The sequence below is a fragment of the Heloderma suspectum genome, chromosome 4 (genome assembly GCF_057233095.1).
Source record: "Heloderma suspectum isolate Gila_16-S chromosome 4, 16-S_ref, whole genome shotgun sequence".
In the NCBI taxonomy this organism is placed as follows: domain Eukaryota; kingdom Metazoa; phylum Chordata; class Lepidosauria; order Squamata; family Helodermatidae; genus Heloderma; species Heloderma suspectum.
The window spans coordinates 106,688,567-106,713,425 of NC_139461.1; the positions used below are offsets into that span (position 1 = coordinate 106,688,567).

General features: G+C 41.6%; 1 long non-coding RNA gene across 3 annotated transcripts in view; it reads left to right on the forward strand.

Annotated features, from left to right (window-relative positions):
• Window positions 1-24,859, forward strand: part of LOC146347245 (uncharacterized) — an 83,481-nt gene that overhangs the window by 21,276 nt on the left and 37,346 nt on the right. For 2 of the 3 annotated variants that reach the window (XR_014790221.1, XR_014790223.1), the window contains exon 2: window positions 20,108-20,164. This is a non-coding gene — a long non-coding RNA (uncharacterized LOC146347245). The remainder of the gene's footprint in view (window positions 1-20,107; window positions 20,165-24,859) is intronic. The other variant, XR_014790222.1, reaches the window with a different exon arrangement.

Below are 24,859 nucleotides of genomic sequence, written 5' to 3' on the forward strand. Positions count from 1 at the left end.
ACAGATGCACTCTGCTTAGCCATGCACCTAGAAGCTCCAGCTGTACTTTAAAAGCACAGGTGTTAGACCTTTGTGAAAAGATTTATGCTCTGGGCTACACCAGTGGAAAAGCACATTTTGCAAGCAAAAGCCCATGACACCAATCTTCTTATCCTTTGTTATGCAAAACGTTAATCTCTTTTTTCACTCTTGTTGAAAAGTTAGGCCTTTAAATGTTTTCAATACCCAGGTCTTTCAGTTACAGAAAACTGAACGGGGATGGGGTCTTACTCTTGGGGACTTTGCATATAGAAAGAGCTAGTTCTTCTTTCTTTGTAAATGTTTGCTTAAAACACAAAGATACAGTATTCAGTACAGTTACCAGAAACTCCAGTGATGCTTGCCACCTTGGTCACACATAAAAATCACATGTCATGAACTGAGCAGAGCAGAATGTCAACATCTTCATCCCCGTTCAGTATATATTTCTAAAACCATAATCTTTCCTATCTCATCAGTATGTGCAACTGTAGATTAATCCTAACCCAACAATAAAAACAGAGCACTCCTAAACCAGACTTCCCCATCTAAACACCATCACTTAACCAAGCCAGACAAAATAAAATAAGCTGTACGGTTGGTTCACATATGTTCATTCACCACTTGACATCTTATCACTCTGCCAAATGTGTGAACTGTCTCCACAGGAAAGTGTTTCAGTTGGCATTCAATGATATGAAAGTTCTGCTTGTGGCAATTAATGTGTTACCTGATTCACACATGCAAGTCCTCACAGGATGCCACAGTCTACAACAGATAGACTGCATTTGTGTTCAAACAGGCCCTTTATGTATGCTGCCAGAGATGCGTAGGCTTCTACTGTTTAATTCCTTGGGGCAGTATAAGATAGGCCTTTATATTCCCCTCCACCCTCCTTAAACCCATGACAACTGAGGATCACAGCCCATGCATCTGATGAAGTGGGCCCTAGTCCACAAAAGCTTATACTGTTTGTCTTAATTTTTAAGGTACCACAAGCTTCAAAATATTGTACTTGTTAGTTTTTAAGGTACCAGAAGATTCTTTAGGGTACATCCCCACTCAAAATACTCAAGAGATATCTCCCAACTATTTACTAATCATTAGCTCCCATTAAAGAAACATCTAACAGCTATTAACAAGCAATCTCCCTAACAAAAGAAGATCACCCAGTTATGTAACAATATTTTTAACATTCTGCAAGTAATACCTAGGAGAAGCCTTTGCTGGATGTCCATGATCTGTTGAGTGATGATCTGGGAGCGTAGCTGATCACTATGCCACAATAGTGATTGATGCTCTTATAGACCCCTTCCAACCCTACTATTCTATGATTCTAAGACAACATGAGGACTTCGGTTAGGAGGTGATGGGGAACTGGCTAACTAATTCCTTCCTCCAGATCTAATTCATCTATCCTTTCCTCTCCAGCCAGCCCTTTTCTAGGCCATGCATAATCGACTAGCTGTCACTTGAGTTCTGATGGCTAACGGTGGTACACATGGGCCTTGAGAGTTGCTGGGGACCAAGGCCGGTATCAAGGTCAGGCACTTACTGAGGGCCTACACCCCAGCAGGGGCCCACAGACAAGAGGCCCTTGGAGTTGTTCCTCCTCTTCACCATTGCAACCTGCTTGTTCACCAGCTTCTCACTCTGCCCAAACATTGGTGGTGATGGTGAGGAGGAGCAGTAGAAGCCACGGCCTACTTGCTCACCAGCTCTCTGCCTGTCAAGTAAGCAAGAGCTAGCAATGATGAGAAAGAGGATGAGGAACAATAGCAGCCAGTAACACTGATGGTGAAAATGTAGGTTCCCTGAAGGAGGGGCCCATGGAGGGTGGCTTGCCCGAGGGCCCTCCAAAATCTGGAGCCAGCACTGCTGGGGATAATGGGGCTCAGGTAGCTAAGTTCACTGTTTGTATCTAGGCTGAAGATCTCTGCAGTACTGGTGAATTTGTTTGTTTGTTTGTTTCTATACCGCCCAATAGCCGAAGCTCTCTGAATGTGAGATAAAATGCATTAATTTCTGCTGCTATCACTAAAAAGTTTCTTGTGGTGCCTTTACAACTAACAGATTTATCGTAACGTAAGTTTTTGTGACTAGAACCCACTTGGTCAGATACATGAAAAGATGTTAAAGATTCATGATAGGTCCGAGGTCATAAAAAAGATTTCATTTTTAATGTGCTGCCTTCATAGTATTTTGGAGCTTCTGCTAGTCATTCTCCTGTCTTGTTAAAAAAACTGAGTTAGATATTTCAAGGGCACTAACATGTTTCAAACAGTTATTGGTGCAGCTCATTTTCTCCCAATGTGATTTTTCAAACAGACTTGATCACCTAATCATGCTGTGGGGAAGGTAAAGGGCATTTAACAGACCACAGAAAGCTGCAGTAATTGATTGGGTAGTGGGATAATTTTCATTTTCACCTCATTAATGCCTTCATGTCAAAGGTGCATGAAATAACCTGTTTGAACATGAGACTAGAGTTATAATTCTTCTGGAGAGCTATATTTTGATCTTGGGTCATTCTCTTAGGAATTGGATCACAGGTTAAACATAGTTTCATCCAGGTGCATGAGATATTTTCTGCAAGACACCATTTCACTGAATCATGTTGTCATAGGCAATTATTTTAATTTGCAGTATGAATTCCCATGGATGACATGTTTTTGTTCCTCTAATAAGACGATAATTGCACACAAATCCCTATCTTTCATACTAGCAAATGTATCTGGCTTTGCACAGATTAGAATAGCCCTTAGATTGATACAGGAAGGCCTTCAAGCAAAGTTATGCAGCTGTCAGGGTTGGATGGCTGCTGGCACACCTAGGCATAGACCCTGCCATGGTGCATCCCTGTAGCCCCTGAGGGAGGGGGCAGCCCCACAGCAGGGGGGAGGAGGCAGCTGTATAACTCTGAGCTTTTGTACATGAAGCATTTGTTGTGTGCTAGTCATTCCTTACTCACGGTTGTTTGCGGGTTCTTTAGATGACATCATGACCCTCCAGTTTCAACAGCACTTTCTGCGAGTTTTTTTAGAGCAGGGAAAATGTGGCGTTATTTCTGATCGCTAAAGAAAGCATGATTTCATCTTGTGTGTTTGTGCTATTCTGCTATACCACAGTGCCACCTAGAGGCTATGTAGCAGAAAAGCAGGAAAGGAAACGTTCCTCGTGTAGTGCTCGGATCTCAATTCTCTGATGAAACTGAAAGTAGATGCAGCAGATTAACAGCATCGTGTGGAAAAGTCCTCTGTCTCTCTGGGACTACTCCCCCACCCTGGCTTCAAACTGTATCAACTCCACTGCTATGCACTGATTAGGGAAGTCTGCTACCTAATGACTGGAGAAGGTACCGCAGACTTCAAATACACAGACACACTTAAGTTAATTAAAATCAATGTGTTTTAAAAATCAAATAACCCTGAGATGCATACCCGTAGGGTCTCCTTAGTGTGCATGCCAAGTTTCAGGTGTCTAGGTTTCATGGACTTGGAGGTATGGCACCAATGGACAGACATACACACATCCTTTTCATCATGAAAGATGAAAAAGACAGATCTGAGTCTTCATAGCACATGAAAACTACAATCCTATACGCACTTAACTGGAAGTAAGTCCCATTGAACTGAATAGGACTTAGTTCTGAATAGACATGAATAGGATTGCACTGTATTTTGATGATGATTATGAATATATTAGGACTAATTGGTTGTTCCATATTAGCCCTAACAATTATCTGGATGTGTTTGTACTTTGGGTTACATACCATTGTATGGGTTACATACCTTTTTGGATTCTCTCAGATCAGGAGACTTTGTTGACGTGTTCAGGGGGCGCCCTTGTTAGCCAAGTGTGTGGTGCGGAAGAAACAGAAAGGGCCAGTACCTCCAATAGGAGCAATTGTGCAACACATAGGCCCGAGTTGGTTGTGTATATAAACAAACAGAAAAGCTTAGAAAATTAAATCTGGGGCCCTTTCCTATAACTATTTTAATATGCTTCAGATGAGAAAGTCATAAGGTGCATTTTTCTGTTGCTGTTATTATTCCCATCCTTATTGTTGTGTAATCCTGATGACAGGTCTGTAAACAAAACCATTATTGCTTATAAAGTGATTAGACAGACAGAAAGACAAGATACAATGTGGTGAAAATGCTTGAGAGAAAGCCAAGGTCTGGGATTCTATGGTTTTTATAAAACCTAATTAAAAATTAAAATATAGACATGTTATTTAAGCTAGGGTGCATTTTATGCTTACTAGAGATGGAAAATGTAGCTGGTATATATTGGATCTATATGTTGCACAACTGGTCATTCTATTGCATAACTGAGTTTGTAGTGGTGGTGATAATGGGAAAGGTTTACCTCTAAATCCTAGATGGTTTAGATCTGTGATGGGTCATGAAATAACTTGTGGTGATTTGTAAGCAGAGGTATTCTGAGCTTGGCAAATAGAACAAATCCATTCCTCCCTACAGCCCGTTGGGTACAATGAAAAGGATTAGTTGCGTATCTAGGCAGGTAGGGTTGCACTGATGTAGCTGTCTCAGTGCTGGTTGAAATCCTTTTAAGGAGGCATGCAGAGGAATCACAATCAGTCCAACCTCTGCCCAACACCTCAGTTGCCCACTACACTTCCTTTTCCCACAATCCTGTAGTGTTGTCCTGTCCTGCGCTCTCTCCCGGAGCGTGCTCAAGTCCATACTCATTGCATCGGTGATGCCATCTAGCCATCTCATCCTCTGCCGCCCCCTTCTCCTTTGGCCTTCAGCCTTTCCCAGCATCAGGGTCTTTTCCAGGGAGTTTTCTCTGCGCATCCTGTAGTGTACAACTCTTCATATCGCTGCTGCATCCCATCTGCAGGATCAGCCTACAGCAAACCGCATCTCTTTCCCTGCTTAGAAGCTTAGTTGGCACATAAAAAATAATAGAAGGTCTGAGAACCATAGCTAATGTTCATGATAAGTGCCTGCAACACACACCATTTGCTTTTCCCCATAATCACAGCAGATCTCTGGCTCATTTTCCCAGGCAGTCCTGCAATGCTGCAATTTTGGGAGAAATAATGGTACCCAGAAATATGGAAAACATCAATGGGCTCTTGAAAAATCATGAGGTACATAATTGAAAATCATAACAGCTTAAATAAAAAATTACTTTGAGATTTTATTTTATGTTTTTGAGCATTACCAACTTTCTTTGTTACTCCATTTTCAAACTTTCCCCTGCAACCATGTAGACGGGAAAACTAACAAAGGACTGCAGGTCCTTAGATAGTGCCATGAGGTTTGCAGGCATCCTGCTGCAGGCCTTTTGTTGCCCCTGCCTACTATACAGTGTGCTATCAGCATGTAATCTTAAGGCCTCGTACTCAAATACACTGACAGATATCTATCAGATATCTATCACCAGTTTTATAGTAGATATAAAAGTACACCTAGATTAATCATTTATTGAGAAAACATATCAAATATTCATCCCCTTTGTACTTGAAGAACTTGATTCCTTTTTTATGCAGAAGTCGTTTTTTGCAAATGTGTCTTCTACATTTTTATACTGCTGTTTTTCTTGTGATTCTGATGAATTTTTAAATCCAGTACATGAAGCTATAACAATAATATTGTGGAACCTATAATACTATAATAATAGTACGGAAAAGGTGGAAGTGCCTTCATGCAGATAATTTTGAATCCATAGAAAGACAAGCTATTAAGAAGGTGTGAAATGGAACATTCAAGGTACCGGTTAGCATAAACTGCCTAATGTAATTACTGGAACATGCATTATTTTCCTCTCCAAAGTTGAAGACTTTATAGAAGAAACTAACTTTCATAACTGTACTCTTGAAGATCTGCTCATACATTTCTACAAATATTTTTAAAAACTTGAAACTCCAGCTGTGTATGTGATTCTAGACTGAACAACCTGCTCCTGGCTGGGGACAATGCATGGCCATACCGCTACAGAAAAGTGAGGTCAGAAAGAGTAATGCCCACCAGTTGCACTGAAGCAGACTGTAGTAAGAGAAAACTCCTGTTTGAATTCACAGTGATAGTTTATAAAAGGTGCTTTCATAGCAACCTGTAAAACCCTATCTGGCTTGGGATTGGTTTATCTGAAGGCCCACCTGCTCCCATGCGTTGCTGCTGTTTTTTGTTTTCAGTGTTGTTGTATTCCTGCTTTTGCTAGGGTGCTGCTGCTGACCGATATTCCTGCTGTTATTTTTGTTGGTTTTGCTTTTGTTATAGACTGGGAGGGGGCATAGCTTTTCCTGTTGGTGGACCCCTTCTTTACAAGGGTTCCCTCCAAAAGATTTTCTGATACGCCGCCACCAATCAGGATGAACTGCCTGACATACCCTATTCTGTCCAGCTGTCAGGGAGTTTCTGAGCCCTTCTGATAAGGAACCCCACCATTTAGCACAGCCCTAGGAAAAAACAAAAAGGAAGGTGCTTTGGATTCTTCCTGCCCGAAGTTCAGAAACAGAAAACTTAACCAAACCCTATAAAAATCCTAAATACAGAAATGGTAGCTTTTGTTACCATGCGGTTCTTTGTGTGGGGAAGATTTTGGTGAGAATTCCCTTTTAAATCAATGCAGCCAAATGTCCAAATGTAAAAATGAGTTTATTTGGGCTTGAAAAAGAAAAGGGAAAAAACAAAGGAAGGCAACAATCACACACATATATAGAATTCCAAATAAAATCAAAAAGTCAATCTAACTTAGCTAGTTGCATGTTACCTAACTGGGTAGTCTTGGATTCCAGAGCATATGAAGAGTTCATTGCAGAGAGGATGGTATGAGAGAGAGCATCTTGGCCTCCAAGTAGAGGGTATATGGAAGGCTCTTCAGGAGTGAGCAAACTCTTACTTTTATAGGGATCAGACTTAGTAAAAGCCAAACCTTTAGCAGAGATTGTTTTGTCCAGTAATGTGATAACCTCTGTTTCTGATGTCACTGGACTAGCTAGCAAATAAAAAAAAAATTACTTAGTTTCTGGACCCACCTTCCTTATGACTCTAACTTACATCTCAAAAGGCTCGGCTAGTTTGAACCAGTTAGCCCATTATTAAAAACAGCTTACATTTTTGGATGCATATTGGGAAAGAGATGAGGTAAAGCTCTTCAGGTTCCCCAGCATGATGTCAACTTATGAGATGCTCTAGGGGACACTGTCGAGCTACATCAGAATACATGTATTATTTCATTTGTCACAGCTTTTATTGTGTTTTGATTGTAATTTGATTATTTTTGTTCTTAACCTCTGGCAGTCTGAACCTTGCTGGCAGCCACCCTGTAAACTATTACGGTTGAAAGGTGGGATTTTTAAAAAATAAACAAAATCAATAATAATATGTTCAGACACCAGCCTGTGCCAAAAGGCTCTGGATTGTTAGTCAACAATGAACACATTAGTGTTCTTTAAAAAAAAAAATGGCAGTGGTTAACCAACATCTGTTGTGCTTTAGTTAATCTAGAACAGATTCAAATCAGCCTGTGCTAGTAGTAACAGTGTAAGGAATTATGCACTGGGCCAACTATGCATTGACAACAGCAGGAGTTAAACCCATGTATTAGCTGGATCAGTCTTCCCCAAACTGGTGTCCTCCAGATGTTTTGGACAACAACTCCCAGGATTCCTGATCACTGGCCATTCTGGCTCAGGGTGATGGGTGCTGAAGTTCAAAATATCTGGAGGGCATAAAGTTGGGGAAGACTGACCTAGACTAAAGCTGGTTATAGGGACGCACCATGAATTTACAGCTTGCTCAGGGCAATAGCACTGCATTTAATTTATAACATCAATTAAGATGGAAGCTATAAACTGATCTGGGTACTGGCTGTCCATTATAAAGTACTAGCACAGCCTACAGCATTAATCCAGAGAGAGAGATTGAATCACAGAACGTGGTTTACGTCTTCAGGTACACAGTATAATGCAAATCATTGGCTCTCAGTGCAGGCAAGTTGAAACAGTGTTTTGGAACAGTTTTTTGCCCAGCTTCTTTTAGAGATGTTCGGGGGTGGTGGTGTCTCATCACCCTGTTTATGGTAACTTGGACACACACTGTACATATTGTACACTGAGTTATTTGATCTCCAATTTATAGGCTTGAATTAGTCATCATGCTGATTTTTAAAGCGATTCATCACAAAATTCTTGACACAACTCAGCTTCTTTCCGTTAACTACTACTCAGTATGCAACAAGAAGTACACCATGAGTGAGGTCAGTAAGGACAAGGCTTTTCTCAGTTGCCAGACTGATTTTCCTCATATTCACAAAACCTTTCATCTCTGTCAGCTTACATATGTCATCTGTGTTGCTACATATGGCAAGCTCTCTGAACGGAGCACTTGCATTTTACTAATGCCAAAAATTGCCAAAGGCTCTTTGCTTCTTTATAGTCAACAAAACATTATCCTTCTAGTCATGCTGAACAGTTAGAATTGTCCCCCTGCCCCCAAAAGTAACAATGTAAGTTGTGAACGGAGGAAAGGGGTTGCCCTAACTCCAGGCATTGTGGGCAGGGGCAAACAGTTGCCAAAGTAGGCTGCCACCGCCCTTTACATCCACCTCATCCTAAGCCAGGGGACTCTCAGGCCTTGCAGGACACTCTTGAGTGAGGTGTTAGGTTTATTTACAGGGGAAGAGGAATAAACAGGCATACAAGAACGAGAGCAGGCAGAAAAATAATAAAAGTTGCTTACACCTGTCTCCACGTACCTAGGCCCAGGTCTTCACATAAAACAGGGCCCAAAAGGTGATGCTCAATGTCCCAAGCCAGAAGCAAGATGAAAAAATGAAGATGAAGACAATGGGTGGCTACAGCTCCCTTCTTTTTATGCTCAAGCCCCTGACACCTCCAAGGAGATCTCTAATAGCCAGTCACAGGCAGGCTGGAACAGCATTCCGAGACCCCTAAAGGGGGGAGTTACCACAGGATCGCAGCTAAGATCATTCAGTCCAATTAACTGAACCTTACGTTGACCATGGAGCTAGATACATCTTGAGATCACTATCACACACACACACGTGCGTGCACACGCGCATTACTAAGTGCAGCTTAAGCTTAGCCAAATGGAATCTTGTAGACAGACCACAAAAAGAAAATGGGGTTCTTGACATAAGTGATTCCATAAAATTCCAGAATCTTCATGAAGATGGAATAACTGTCCCCCACCCCACCCGTGTTTTAGCCCACATGTCATAGACAAGAGATTCTCAGACTGGTCTATGGACCAAAGATTGCAGAACAGTCAAGGGTATCTGTACATGGCCCTGCACTTTATTTTCTCTGAAAACAGATCGAGGTTTGTTTTGACCAGGCTCATAAGGCCCAGAGGCCAATAAGGCCCTAGCTTAGGGACCATGATTTCCATAATACAGTTCTGGTGCTGTCTACTGATTTTCTGTAAAACATTACCAGTTAAAGGGGCTCTTCTCAGAGGCTAGGCCTAGGGCCTATGGTTTTTATAACACAGTGCTGGTTTTCATTCTATTTGTGCTGAATGAACAAGAAATTAACATATGGGTTATGTGTGTGCTTTGAGTCACAGAAAACAGTTTACCAAAACTAGTTACTACAATGAAAACGGGGCGGGGGGGATATAAAATGTCTGGAGCATCTCCTCTGTGAGGGAATGTTGCAACAGCTGGGATTGTCCAGCTTGGTAAAGAGGAGGGTAAGGGGAGACACGATAGAGGTGTACAAAATTATGCATGGTGTGGAGAATGTGGATAGGGAGACATTTTTCTCCCTCTGTCAATATACTAGAACCAGGCGTCATCCCATGAAGCTGATTGGTGGGAGATTCAAGACAGATAAAAGGAAGTACTTCTTCACACAGCGTACAGTTAAACTGTGGAATTCGCTACTACAGGATGTAGTGATGGCCACCAATTCCGATGGCTTTAAAAGGGGGTTAGATAAATAACCTGAAGGAAAAGGCTATCAATGCCTACTAGTCCTGATGGCTATGTGCTACCTCCAGTACCAGAAGCAGTGCGCCTATGCACACCAGTTGCTGGGGAACATGGGCAGCTGGGCACTGTTGCACTTGTGTCCTGCTTGTGGGTTCCTGGTCGACAGCTGGTTCTACAGCTCCAAGCATCCCCCAGCCAGCCATGCTGGCTGGAGAATGCTGGAAATTGTAAGGCTTTTTTTCTGTCTAAACATGCATACATTTGAGCCCTTAAAAGAGACAGGAAGATATACCCTTTCATGTGTTGCACCCCTATTGCTTATAGTCCTACGTAACTCAAATTATTCTGCATATAAGACCACTGTTCATTAAAATAATTATATAGATATAGATATAGATATAGATATAAATATATCATTATGCCATGGTGGTTTACAAAGTAATTGTTGTTGTTCAGTCGTTAAGTCGTGTCCGACTCTTCGTGACCCCATGGACCATAGGACGCCAAGCCTTCCTGTCCTCCGCTCTCTCCCAGAGTGTGCTCAAGTTCATATTCATTGCATCAGTGATGCTATCTAGCCATCTCATCCTCTGCCGTCCCCTTCTCCTTTTGCCTTCAATCCTTCCCAGCATCAGGGTCTTTTCCAGGGAGTTTTCTCTTCGCATTAGGTAGTCAAAATATTTGAGCTTCAGCTTCGGTATCTGTCCTTCCAATGAGCACTCAGGGTTGATTTCCTTTAGGATTGACTGATTTGACCTCCTTGCAGTCCAGGGGACTCGTAAGAGTCTTCTCCAGCACCACAGTTCGAAAGCATCAATTCTTCGGCGCTCAGCCTTCCTTATAGTCCAGCTCTCACAGCCATACGTTGCTACTGGGAAAACCACAGCTTTGATTAGACGGACCTTTGTCGGCAAGGTGATGTCTCTGCTTCTTACTATGCTGTCTAGGTTGGCCATAGCTTTCCTCCCAAGGAGCAAGCGTCTTTTAATTTCATGGCTACAGTCACCGTCTGCGGTGATCCTGGAGCCCAAGAAAGTAAAATCTGTCACTGCTTCCAACAACTATATGGCAAGAAGTGATGGGGCCAGATGCCATGATCTTCGTTTTTTTAATGTTGAGTTTCAAACCAGCTTTTGCACTCTCCACTTTCACCCTCAACAAGAGGCTCTTTACATCCTCTTCGCTTTCTGCCATTAGGGTGGTATCGTCTGCGTATCTGAGGTTGTTGATAATTCTCCCGGCAATCTTAATTCCGACCTCTGATTCATCCAACCCGGCGTTTCTCATGATGTACTCTGCATATAAGTTAAATAAGCAGGGTGACAATATGCAGCCTTGTCGTACTCCTTTCCCAATTGTGAACCAATTGGTTGTTCCATGTCCGGTTCTTACTGTTGCTTCTTGACCCTCGTACAGGTTTCTCAGGAGACAGGTAAGCTGGTCTGGTACTCCCATCTCTTTAAGAATTGCCAGAGTTTGTTGTGATCCACACAATCAAAGGCTTTAGCATAGTCAATGAAGCAGAAATAGATGTTTTTCTGGAATTCTCTTGCTTTCTCCATGATCCAGCGAATGTTGGCAATTTGATCCTAGTTCCTCTGCCTCTTCACAATTCTCTGAAGCATTCAGAACATGAAAATTGATTTGGCTTAGTAGATCTTTACACAAAACAGGGAACAGGTTACAGGGCATGAGGCTATTATTGTGCACTTGCCATTCTTCACCCACAGTAGTTTGTGGGTGCATTAGATGACATTGTCATCTTCCAGGGCCTTTCCTGTCCTTTCCAAGCATTTGTGCAAGGTGTTTGGGGGTTTTTGACCAGGGAAAATCCAGCATTTAGGGGAATGGCGGAATGAAAAACTAGTGTAGTTGTGCAATTCCGCTATATCACAATACTACCTAGAAGTTATGTAGCAGAATGTACAGAAAGGCAGAGAAGGGCAGCGGGGGAAACCAAGTGTAGATATGTGATCTTAATCCTGCAAAGAATCCAGACGCAGAAGCAGCGGTGAAGTGGTGGGTTACAAGCCTTGTGTAGAAAAGCCCACACATTCATGGAGTTCCAACACTGTATGCTGGTGAGAAGTTGGACTTTGCTATCTTGCCAAAGCCAAGCAAGTAGGGCAAAGCATCTCAGAGCTACATGGGTATATACCTATCTTCCCCCTATCCACATGGTGCTTCTTGTCCTTAAAAAGCACCTTTGTTGTGTAACCAAAGTTCAAGGTTGTGTCCGGGTTCAGACAATCACGAGGGGAAAAGAAGCCATCATGGCTTTTCCCCCTGCCCCTGTGCGTCCCATGTGCGCACCCATTGTTTACATAATTACCTGCATTGCAGCGTGGGTTGGCATGTTGTCTAAACCCAACAAACAGTGTAGTAGGGGTGGCTTCGTACCTTTGTAGGGTGGGTATGAAGCTGTCCCCGCACCCTCATGCAGGGTTTGGACAACACACCAACCTGTGCTTCAGTGCAGGTAATTATGTAAACGACAGGCGTGTGCAAATGCAGGGGAAGAGCCACGATGGCTTCTTTTCCCTTGTGATCATCTGAACACCCCCTGTGTGTCACTCTAATTTTTCTTACTTCTGTCTCCCATGCATCCTCATTTTTGCCTTTTAAAAAGCTTCATAGAGCAAGAACACCCATTCCATTCAACTCTCCAGGAAGGTAATAGCATGCTTTTGATTCATAAACATTTAACTCGGCTTTACAGCCTACAGCCAGCCCACTCATCCACCCATAGCTAACTTTTCCCATTGGCTTTGTGCATATCAATGCACAAAGAATATTTGTACAAATATTTGCACAAAGAAAAGCCTGAGTAATTATGGCTTCTGTCCTCCTGATGTACTGTTAAGCTTGTGGCTAATGAACAGAAATGTAGAACTATCAATCCAGCCCATTGTCAATCATTCAAAGAAAAAAAGTTAGCACAACAGCCTAGATTCTTCAGTGATTGCCATATTCACAGAAAGATATTCACATAATATTGATTATCTAGAGAAGGATTTTAGTTTTATTTACGTGTTTAGAATGCATTGCAGGGGGAAGGAGATTTTTTCCCCATCTCTTGCTACTAGCAAGCAGCATTAAATAGCTTTGCATGATGCAATTCTACCAAGAAGGAAATAGACTGAACAAACTGTATTTAAAAAAAAAATAGCCTGTAATTATGCTAGCTTTCATCTAGTGAAGAGAATCATAATTGCTTTAGGAAAAAAAATATGCTTGAACTTATTTAACCATAAATCAATTTTTGATCATAATTAGCATGCAGCTTTTGGGGTCACATATACATGTTTTATTATGTTTTAAGATCATCAACTTTCAAGTGCTGTTTCAAGAAAAATGGTATTTCAACACAGATGCCTTGATCACTGTAATTTCCTTCATTTTTTTTCCAGACTAAGTTGTATATTTTGATTTTCTTTCATAGAATGATTTCCTCTCAGACACATAGCAAACACAGCACCTCCTGATGTTAGGCAGATACTATTTTGCAAGCTGGTTCCCTAGGAAACAAATATAAGTAGCAATAGGGCACCATGAATTAATACATGGAATACTCTTATGATGATGAATTTGGATTTCTATCCCACCTTGTCCTGAGAACTCAGGGCAGTAAATACAGCTTTGAATTATAAAAATGGGACACATCCCCTATAAGGCTCTCAACAGGCCAGATTGATGGGCCCAGGGAAAATTAAAAATTAGGGGAAATTGAGAAAAATAGAATTTATAATATTGATCTTAACAAAACAAAACAAAAAATACAGAGTACAAGTGGTTCTTCTCAACATGGTAGGGAAGGAACTAGTTTTCCATGATAAATCTGTGGTATGATATTGGGGCATGTTTTTTCTTGAAGATGTTGCCCCCCTACTTGGAATCCACATGTTGCCACACCCATAAGTGCTATGGTGAGAGCAGATGGACATGTCACGGTACGACAACATCTGTGGATGTGGTGAATGTGGAACAAGGTAGCACCTCATGAAGTTGCATCAACTGCATGAAGTACAGTTTTTAAGCCCACTAAGTTTAGTCCTGCTCTCTGGGGCAGCGGAGAACAAGCCTTTTCCTTCTTTGGGGAGCTTTTCTACACAAGGCATTTATTGTGTGCTCATCATTCCCTATTCACAGTTGTTACGGGTTCTTTAGATGATGGCATGACCCTCTGTTTTTGCTTCTGTGTCTAACCAGCACTTTTGGTGAGTTTCTTTTTTAGAGGAGGGAAAATATGGCATTTAATTGTGAAAGCGAAAGAAAGTGTGATTTCCTCTAATGTATTTGCATGATTCTGCTTTACCACAGTGCCACCTAGAGGTTATGTAGTAGAAAAGTAGGAAATAAAATGTTCATAATGTAGTGCTCGGATCTCAATTCTGCAATGAAACTGAAAGTAGATACAGCAGATTAACCACCGACTAACAGCCTTGTGTAAAAAACTATAATATCCTCCATAGTCTTCTTTCCTCTAGGCTAAACATATCCATTTCCTTCAACCTTTCTTCATAGTCATAGGAATTGTTTTCCTTAGCCCTGATCATCTTTGTTGCACTCTTCTGAACCCATTCCAGTCTGTCTATATCCTTCAAAGTACGGCACCAAGACTGTATATGGTGATTTATTAGTATAAATTACATTTCTATTTTCAGTTTTTTGTATGTTTTGGATTTTAAGTAAACCAGGTAGTAGGAAAGTGCAGTGGATCAAACTAAAGAAGCCTTGTTAGATCTTTCGTTTTAAAATGTTGAAGGGACTTGTGGATGAGGGGTATGAATGCAGAGGGGCGAGGCAGGGTTGAGGGCTATTCCCATCTTAGCTTGGACTCTTGGTACACTTTTAATTTAACACTTATCAAAATGAGGCATTATACTGCCAAGATGCAGCACAGTAATGATATAGGCAATGCTGCTTTTATTGATGTGGAAGAGATTGTTAGAAGTTGTGAATGATACATTGTGATCTGACTAGTCCCTTAAATGGGCCCCAGACCAGGGGCGTTGCTAGGTTCTTAAAAGATCCGGGGCACAGGCCCATAACACAAATTTGTATGTATGTGTATGTGTGTCTGTGTGTATATATATATATATATACACACACACACACACACACACACTCACAAGTCTAAGCGCACGTTTCATGTGTGTGTGTGTGTGTGTGTGTGTATAGATTACATACATACATACATATGAAGTGTGCATTGACCCCCCCCCCCCGCCTCAACTCAGACCCTGATTCAGCATTTTGGAAAACATCCTGCTTCTGCTCTGGCCAATTTGTAGTTGGACCACTTCAGCTCAGCACCAAACCTGAGTCAATGTTTGGAAAAATGAGTCTTTATGCTTCCTGTTGGCTACCATGGGAAATTGGAAAAAAAACTGTTAACTTTTTTCTCTTGGTCAGAACTTGATGATAATTTCAGGCATAGTAGGGGATCACACCTGCCCAGTGTCAGAAAAATAGGTGCAGGGTTTATATTTTGATTTTCTTTTAAAGGGAACTGCCAATAGCATTTTTATTCCTTGGAAGAATTGGATACAAATTTCAGGATTCATTGGCCCATCAAAGGAGATCATGTCTGCCAAATTTCAAAATGCTAGCGACAAGGGTTTTTGTGCAAGGGTGGCCTTGACATTTGGAGGTCTCCAAAAGAGGACATACTTATCTCCCTATGTTCCTTGTGGACCATTGTTATGAAAATTACAGACAGCCTACAGTTGTCCCTATGTAAGAAACTAGCAAAGTTTCAGAAGGATAGGTGCAGCAGTTCATGTGGAAGGGGAGTTCTCCAATTTGGGGGAGGGAGTGATTTGCTTTCCCTTCCATTCACCCCTTCCCCAGTAGTTTTTGGATAAATTTGTATGAATATGCATAGGTCATTAGAGGTGTCCCCCAGGCAAGAAACCTGCAAAGTTAAATGAACTTTATGAGGTGAGGTGTCTGAGAGCTTTTTCTAGCTTTTTTTAAAACTGTAGAACCTATTTAAAAACCTCAGCAGTTCCTCGATCATGACATAGTCACAGCCACATAGTCCTATCCTAACCCCCCCCTTTGGGGTTATTTGAGTCCTACAGCTATTTAGGAGAAATTAAAGTGGAGGGGGGAAAGACGTTTGTGGAGGCTGATTGGATCCTTTGCTGTACTGAAGCTACTAAACTTCTGCAGAAACCAAAGGTTCTAGTTCGGGGCAGTAAAATCAGATGCTGTGTGAAATACCAGTATTTCACATGAAGCTCTTTCTTCCCTTCCTTCTCCCTCTTTAAAATTTCATTGCAGGCAAGCTCCCAACAGTGGGCATGTAAGAGTAGAAAAGAAAAGTAGGGAGGTGAGAGGTTTTTTGCACCTCAAAAAAATCCTGTACCAGATTTTAGGGATAGTGACCTCCTAATGGTTACTTTAAACACCTTCCGATTAGGATCTCTAATCCCCTGGGTGACTTGACAGTTTTTACTTTTTGTTTTAGACTTTGAGAAAAGGAAACTTCACGCATGGCTAGCGCAAAAGCTACTGGACCTAACTGTTTGAAATTTGGTAAGCTCAGTCATCTCTATAGGGGCTGCCAGGTCCCCAAATTCCATGCATGTATGTGGAAGCCCCCCCAAAATATAGCTCTTTAGTTTGACAGATTTTCTTGAAAAAAACAAATTTTACCTGTGGCTAGCACAAAAGCCACTACACCTAACTGTCTGAACTTTGGCAGGCTCAGTCATCTCTATAGAGGTTGCCAAGTCCCCAAATTCCATGCACATATGTGGAAGCAAAAAAAAATATATAGCTCTTTGCTTTGACGCATTTTCTTGAAAAAAGCAAACTTTACCTGTGATTAGCACAAAAGTCACTGGACATAACTGCCTGAAATTTGGCAGGTTCCATCAGCTCCATGGGGGCTGCCAGATTTCCAAGTCCCATATAATGTGGAAGAACAAAGAAATTATAGTTCTTTGCTTGGACAGATTTTCTTGAAAAAAGCAAATTTTACCTGTGACTAGCACAAAAGTCACTAGGCCTACCTGTCTGACATTTGGCAGGCTCAGTGAGCTCTATGGGGGCTGCCAGGTCCCCAAATTCCATGCATATATGTGGAAGAACAAAGAAATTATAGCTCTTTGCTTTGACAGATTTTCTTGAAAATAGCAAATTTTACCTGTGACTAGCACAAAAGCCACTGGACCCAACTGCCTGAAATTTGGCATATTCAATCAGCTCCATGGGGGCTACCAATCCTCTACATTTCATGCATTTATCATACAAACTAAAAAAGGTATGGCCATTTTTGTTTTGCAATGCAAGTCAATTGGAAAATGTAAAAAAAATGGCGATTAGGACAGCTCAAAAGATCCGGGGCACAGCTCGAAAGATTTGGGGCCCATGCCCAGGTGAGCCTGCTTCTAATGATGACACCCCTGCCCCAGACAATGACAAATTTTCGTTCTTAAAACACTCTGCTTGGTTATTTGCAGAGATGCAACTGGAAAACTATAGAAAGGAAGAGCTCCTCCTGTGCAAGCCCCGGGTCATTACTGACCCCTAGAGGGATGCCGCTTGTGCTGGCGTTTTCATGGCAGACTATAGCGGGGTGGTTTGCCATTGCCTTCCCCAGTCGTGACTATCTTTCCCCCAGCAAGCTGGGTACTCATTTTACCAACCTCGGAAGGATGGAGGGCTGAGTCGACCTGAGCCGGCTACCCGAGACCCGGCTTCTTCTGGGATCGAACTCGGGTCATGGGGAGAGTTTCAGTTGCAATACTGCCGCCTACCACTCTGCACCACACGAGGCTCTATAGAAAACTATAGAACCAGGGCACAAAACTATAGAACTAAAGTATAAAGCAAATCTATTGCAATTCTAGGTGCTCATGTAATTATACCATAGAGCACAATACATCTCAAGGATTAATGATTTGAAGAGTATGCACTCAAGACATAGAAGCAGCTTCTTCTGTTATGATTGTTTCCATTGGATGGGAAAGTGTATATGTAGTGTGTTTTAACACCCCTTTAGGGGAGTAGCTGGTTCAGGTAACACACCACCACATCTATAAGAAAATTTGATCACGGTTAGTCTCTTTATGTGCATGGAGATATGTGCATAGTTATTCATAGTTTTACAAAGTGCACACATTTAATGATGTGCATTGTAAAAGGAACTTAAATATCAACAGACTAGAAAATCCATTTGGAGGCACTGTAGAGGGGCATTTAACATACTTTTTTTCCAGAATGTAACAGGAGAGGTTTGACAAGCATGGGACTTATCTCAAGCTACACTTAACACAAGAAATGGCGATCAATATCCCCTTAGGTTGCATGGATACAATTATAGCCTCTATTGGTTTCTGTAAGCTGATTACATCATTGATGTGAGCCAGCATCTGCCCTATCATTCAGTCATTCCCAGGTGGCAGTAGGCTGTGGATGCCATCATATATGAATTGGGAATTTAATAGCAGCTTGCCATGTTTTATTTATTACAATTGCATATATAGGGCAGTATCCAATGCTGCCACTGCACTGGCGGGAATGACCACTAGCACAATAGGAAGCTACCACTGGCTAACACAACCAGAAACTACTAGCCAAAGACACCACTTCCAGAATGGGACAAGTCACTGAAGGGAGTTCCACTTCCATTCCAGAAGCAGCAGTTTCCACTCATTTCCAGTTACCACTGAGCTACTTGTTGTTCCTGCTAGTGCGATGTGTTTAGGGCTGGCAGACTGCAACCACTGGATACTGCCCATATGTTGCAAAATAGGAAAGAGAACCAGAAAGATTTTTATAAAACCTACATCTATGTCAGTCTTAGTTACAGTTAATTTTTGTTGTTGCTGAATTTAACATAGGGTGAGGGAAAGCAAGGGGCTTTGTATAAAGTCGTGTGTTGTTGTTTATTCATTCAGTCACTTCCGACTCTTCGTGACTTCATGGACCAGCTCACGCCAGAGCTTCCTGTCGGCCGTCGCCACCCCCAGCTCCCCCAAGGTCGAGTCCGTCACTTCCAGAATATCATCCATCCACCTTGCCCTTGGTCAGCCCCTCTTCCTTTTGCCTTCCACTTTCCCTAGCATCAGCATCTTCTCCAGGGTATCCTGTCTTCTCATTATGTGGCCAAAGTAGTTCAGTTTTGCCTTTAATATCATTCCCTCAAGTGAGCAGTCTGGCTTGATTTCCTGGAGTATGGACTGGTTTGATCTTCTTGCAGTCCAAGGCACTCTCAGAATTTTCCTCCAGCACCACAGTTCAAAAGCATCTATCTTCCTTCGCTCAGCCTTCCTTATGGTCCAGCTCTCACAGCCATAGGTTACTACGGGGAATACCATTGCTTTATATAATATATAATATGTTGTCAAAAGATGTAACAGCAATCTATGTGTGTATGTCAGTGTCTTATTAAATATTGTTCTGATAAAAAGTTTCGAAAGCAATCTGTCTTGTTGGCATGACCTTAGATTCATGTAACCTGCAATTGACTTTAGGTTTGTGAAAATCAGCTTGAATCTAAGAATTTAGGAATTACTATTTCTGCTAAAATTTGTTGCAAGTTCATCTCAGATGAACAGATATTATTGCCTTTTCTGAACCAAGGAGTTGTATAACTTGAAAAGCTTATTATTGTGTTTCTAAGGCTATAAAATGCCTGAGTCTCATTCTCCCGATATTGGCTGCTTCCAGGGGCTTCTTCACATTGAGCTTTTATCCTGCTATTGAGATTGCTCACTCACGGAAGTTTGCGGGCCCTTTAGATGACATCGCGAACCTCCAGGGCACACTCAGAGGTATTTCCTGGTTATTCCATCTCAAAAAGATCAGGAAATAGTGAGCTATCTATTTAAGTTGGGATGTTGCACTATTGAAACAGCCACTAGATGGTGCTGTTTCATTGAGTTCTATGGAACCTTGAAAATTAAAAGTTTCCCCTTTCAGCAATCATGTGGTAGCTGCTGTAAATGCAGAAAGGCTCCACAATGGGAGGACTGCAGGTTTTTTCTTTAATGTAAAGGCAGCCCAGATGAGCCTTTTATGGTGCCTTCATTATGTGGCATTCATTCTTGGAATTTTATGGAGAGTCGAGATTATGTTCTCTCCCACTTGTAACCCTCCCATATTTACCCACCATTTCTCCTGTCTATTTTTCTTTCTGCAGAAAATCGATTGAGGAGGAAACAAGGACAAGCTCTCAGGGGCTACATTCCAGTGGTGGGTGAGTCCAAAGGCAAATGGGATGGGGCCAAAATGCAAGCATATTTTAGCTTAAATCTCTTACTGCTAGTAATTAAGCCTTAGAAGAGGCATTTTGACTTTTTAGAATGAGGGGGCAGGGATGCACAAAAGCTGTGAAACCACTAAATGATTGATGGTTTGGGGAAAGTGGTTGGGGCCAGAGGAAGGAAGCATGGCCATCTGGGGAACCCCAGAGGGCTCGATGCAGACTCCAAGCAGGCCAGATTTGGCCCCTGGGGCCGAGGTTCAGCACCCCTGCCTTCAAGGATAGAGCCAATGTTCTTTCTGGGTTTGCCAACATACCATGTACTGGATTGATTGGACCTATAGCTTTCCCAGCAACCCTTAGGAGGGTTACAGATGCAGACTGAAGCTACATCTGGTAGAAGCTGGTAGAGCCTAATTGTCGGCAGCCTCTTCCCACTTTCCATTTTAAGATGGTAACCAAATGCAAATTCAGTGGCTTGAACATCAGCCACTTCCCCCCACCCTCCTTTTTTTTCTGGCTTTGTTTACTTTCTTGAATGATAAAGAGTTCTGGAGAACTCAAAAGCCTGCAGAGTTTTTTGTGATCTTCGAGTTGGCCTAATAAGGGTATTATGGTGATATGGATTTTGGCATTTTCCCTTTAGGCCTACAAGGCTACTTTAGCTTTTGGTGAAATAATTTATTAATCTCCCTTAATAAATAAAACAAACACACACAACCTGGATACAATCCAGAGTATTAATAAGTGTAAATGGAATCCAAATTGGGATCTTTTAACTTGGATTATACATTGCTAAACTATGTATTCTGTTCATGGCTTTTCATTCACTTTCATGGCTTTTAATTTATCTATCTTGTGACAGATTGATCTTTTCTGGGAACCTAAGAGGACAAGTTGCATTTTTGTTTTCCTGTCTTGAAGGCTAAGATTTTCATTAGAAGAACAATTTCTTCTCATTAACTACTGAAATCCTTTACGTGAAAGATAGCTTTTTAAATTCTTTTCTTCCTTTGTTTTCCTGCCCTTCCCTACTTATCTGAATACTTTTTTTATCATTACAAAGGAAGAAAAGGATTTGCATCTTTCATTCTGTAATGTGGCCAAATTTAATGTGGAGATGCACAAGAAAACAAAGTAATGCCATACTATTAGGCCCAGGATTTTTGTTTTTAATATAACAACCAACATTAAGGATAACTAAAAAGCTGTCCCTATCCTTGAACAATGTTTATATATTTAAAGTTATTTTTATGCCGCCTTTCCAGGTCAAAGTGGCTTATGATAGCTCTCAACACAGATTTTAAAATTCACTATCAATCAAAGACAGAAATAGGGGGAAAATAACGGAGATCCAACAAAACAGTTAACACATTGGCTAGTAAGGCTAAAGGCCAAATGTGCCTTCTAAATGCCAGCGAGGCAGAGGAACTATGCAGCTGGGGGAAGGTAATTCCACAGCCTTGGAGCAATGACGGAAAGGCCCTGTTTCTATCCTCACCTCATACAGAGTAGGAACACAAAGCAGGGCCTGGTTAGATTACTGAAATTGGTGCAGAGGCTGCATTAGGGAGAGATGTTCTCTGAAATATATAGAGCCCTGGCTGTGAAGGGCATTAAAGGCCAGCACCTAGGACTGAGTCAGAAAAAGAAGCCTATTAGCAGCCAGTACAGCTGATATAGCATAAGCAGTATGTGCTCACCAGTTCCAACACCCATAAAGAGATATGCAGTAGTTTTTGCACTAACTGCACTGTCTGCGTTTTCTTCAAGGGCAGCTCCTTGTAGAGCACATTACAGGATCAAGCTTGGAGGTGCAGCAGTGTTGCACGGTCTCCTCTATCCAAGAAGGGGTGGAGTCTGTGAAATAAACGAAGCTGGTAACAAGGGATCCTTCCACTACTGCAGGCATGAATGACCCCAATCACCACCTTTCATTTGTGCCTAAGTGACTATCTAAACAGGGCTAGTATAAGTCAGCTGAATGTGTTCAGCTAGTTGTGGTCTAGCTGAAAGAAGGCATCTATTTTTGTTTCATTATGGACAAGATGTAGCAATGGTTACCAATTCGGATGGCTTTAAACGGGGATTAAACAAATTCATGGAGGATAAGACTACCAATGGCTGCTAGTACTGATGTTTATAAGCTATGTCCAGTATCAGAGGCGGTATGTCTATACTCCAGTTGCTGGGAAACATGGGCAGGAGGGTGCTATTGCATTCATGACCTACTTGTGGGTTTCCTGCAGGCAGCTGTTGTCCAATGTGTGAACAGAATGCTGGATGAGATGGACTCTCGGTCAGATCCAGCATGAGCCTTCTTATGTCCTTATGTTGTTGTTGTTGTTGTTGCTGAGTCATTCAGTCATGTCCGACTCTTCGTGACCCCATGGACCATAGCACGCCAGGCCTATTGGTTCCATTTTAAGAAAACATATTTTTTGAAACTTTAGACCACTTCTTTTATGAATCAGTTCTGTCAGTTTCTCCATATAAGCCCATTATAGTACTTTAAACAACCATTCCCTAGTATTTGCTCTGGTTGCTGACTGATTTCCAGTATTTTGCCAACACGATCTTTGCAGCCACCAGAAAATTACCAATCAAATACACCTGATTCACATTTGGGACATCAGTTATATAGTTAAACAATATTAATAAAACATTCACGGTCAAATTAAACCCCAATCCCTGTTCTATCTCATGAAAGATTTGCTTCCAATATATTTGTACTCTAGGACAATGCCATAAAGCATATAACAAGCCAGTATGGAATTCACCACATTTTCAACAACCAAGTGTGTTGGTACAATATAGTCAATTCTTTCTTCCTGAAGTCAAATGCCAACAGTAAAAATTGAAGCTATCAGCTTCCTATTTCCCTGTGCAGGTATTGCATACAACAGCCACTGCTGTTCCCCCACCCCCCACTATCTCTGCATCATTTGTGTACATGAGGATCTTATGCAATCACTCTTGAAAACCATTGGCATAGCCCCAGCCATAGCAGAGGAGCATTAGGTGTGTGTTTTTCCCCCAGGGAGGGGCATGTGTTGATTAAACCACAGTAATTCTTTAGATATCAGCATAATCCACAGTGGGGAATGATGTGTGAACAGTTCTAAGTGGGAAGAGGCTTTACTTCTTTTTTAAATACTTAACTCTGTGGACATCCTGATGTTTTATTCATGCAAAATGCTGTAGTGCAGTAATTAAAATGGTTTTCCCCATGTTAGTTATTAATGATGATGCCTTTTGAGATGGCAAGTGAGTGCCCATAGGGATTAGCAGAAGTGGAAGTCATGTTTTTCATGCTTAGTACTGTTCTTCACACCTGTTAATAAAATGTTTTCAGTGCAACTGTTGAAATCAACACACTGAGAGGTGATGCATCTACCTATACCAACATGGCCATGCTGGCTGTGGGTGATGGGAGTTGCTTTCCAACACATCTGGAGGGCACCAGGTTAGGGAAGGCTGACGAATATAACATGATGGTTTTAATGAGCAAAAGCTGGGCTGCTTTTTCTCTGGGCTAGGCTAGCAACAAGGTCTTGGTCCAAAAGACTCTGCCCTGCAGATTCTCCCACCAAACCTCTACATGTTATGTGAATAGTTAACACTCGTATCCTAGTATTCATCAAGAAGCCCTGAGTAGTGTATGTGGGGTTACTAGATTGACTCCCACCCCATGCACTGCTTGCTTCAGAGATTAAAACTATATCTGGCACTGTCAAACTATCCTCTGTGCCCAATGTCAATATCATCTGGGAAGGCAGCTATGAATTTTAATTGACCCAGACATTGTTTTAACATCTAAAATTTTTGTTGTTCAGTCATTACGTCGTGTCCGACTCTTCGTGACCCCATGGACCATAGCACGCCAGGCCTTCCTGTCCTCCGCTGTCTCCCGGAGTGTGCTTAAGTTCATATTCATTGCATCGGTGATGCTATCTAGCCATCTCACCCCCTGCCGTCCCCTTCTCCTTTTGCCTTCAACTTTCCCAGCATCAGGGTCTTTTCCAGTGACTTTTCTCTTCGCATTAGGTGGCCAAAATAGTTGCGTTTCAGCTTCAGTATCTGTCCTTCCAATGAGCAGTCAGGGTTGATTTCCTTTAGGATTGACTGATTTGACCTTAGTGTGGAGTACAAAAGCCATAAGGTAACCACTGAGTGTCTGCTAACTTGAGTGTCTGATTTTTTTAAAAAAAAAGTATTAAGAACAAGATCAAGATGAAAAAAACCCTCATATATTTATGTGCAAGCTTAACAAATATTTTTAAAACTGAAAGAATTCTAGAGTTGCTTTGTGACTAAAAATACATCTTACGCATTAATAGATACCAGGATATACCACCATTGTTCATTGCTTCAGAACATCAATACCTGATAGATTATTCTGGAAGGAAATGCATTCTTTGGCTTTCAGTGTAGTAAGAGTGCCTAGCGAAGGTTTGATTTTAATGCTGAGTATGAGGGTAGCTTCCATGAAGAAGAGAGAAAATTTGCCAGAGAAAGGTTGAGGTATGTGAATTTTAGATAAATGTGACAGAACAACTGACAAACAGCATTTAGTCCCTACTGATCTGTTCTTCATTGAAAGGAATTGACCTACATGTTAACTGCTTCAGAATCAGTTTCCAGCAATTTATGCTATTTAGTCACCCATTTCTTAGACCTTAATGTCTC